Here is a 684-nt window from a genome sequence, read left to right as displayed (position 1 = left end):
TGCTATTGACCTCTCATTCTGGAGTGTTAAACATTTAATGACTAATTATTTATTCCTTTTAACAGCTCTTTTCTATCAAGTTATTTTGTAATTAAAATTTAAATTTTCATTTATATTTCATTTCATCCTATTATTTGTTAAAAAAATGTGTCTTGTTCAAGTTTCATTTTTAAACAGATAAAATGGAAGTTTGTGGAAATTTTTGTGAATGCACTATTAATTACTGGGAAAGCATTGTTAGCAGTATACAAATTTACTAAAAAAACTGGTTATATTTAAATGTATTAGTTATAATAGTAAAAGTATTTTTTTTAATTTATTATAGGTAGCTGGTCTTTTAACCTAGTAGTTCACAATCATTTGGTAGTGTAATCTCTCCCACAATAAGTATGCTTGTGTAAGTTTCTTTTTTAATGTCCAAAAAGTTTAGTTTGAATGTTTTTCTTTAAAAATGTTTTGATTGATGTCACTTATTATTATAGCTGTTATTTTACACTATCATTTGCTTCAAGTTCTATTGTCCACTGTAGATCTGACTACTTTGCCTTAACACAAATATGTTCTCTCAATTTCAAAAAAGTTAATTTTTAAGTGTGTTTTTACTTGATTATAAATTATTTGGTGTTTTATTTCTTTAATTATTATTAAATTTTATTAGTTTTAACGAACATTTACAGAGACTTT

This window comes from Elephantulus edwardii, unplaced genomic scaffold (assembly GCF_000299155.1).
Source record: "Elephantulus edwardii isolate Elephantulus edwardi_28Jun2011 unplaced genomic scaffold, EleEdw1.0 scaffold00029, whole genome shotgun sequence".
Lineage (NCBI taxonomy): Eukaryota > Metazoa > Chordata > Mammalia > Macroscelidea > Macroscelididae > Elephantulus > Elephantulus edwardii.
This window is presented reverse-complemented; position numbering follows the sequence as displayed.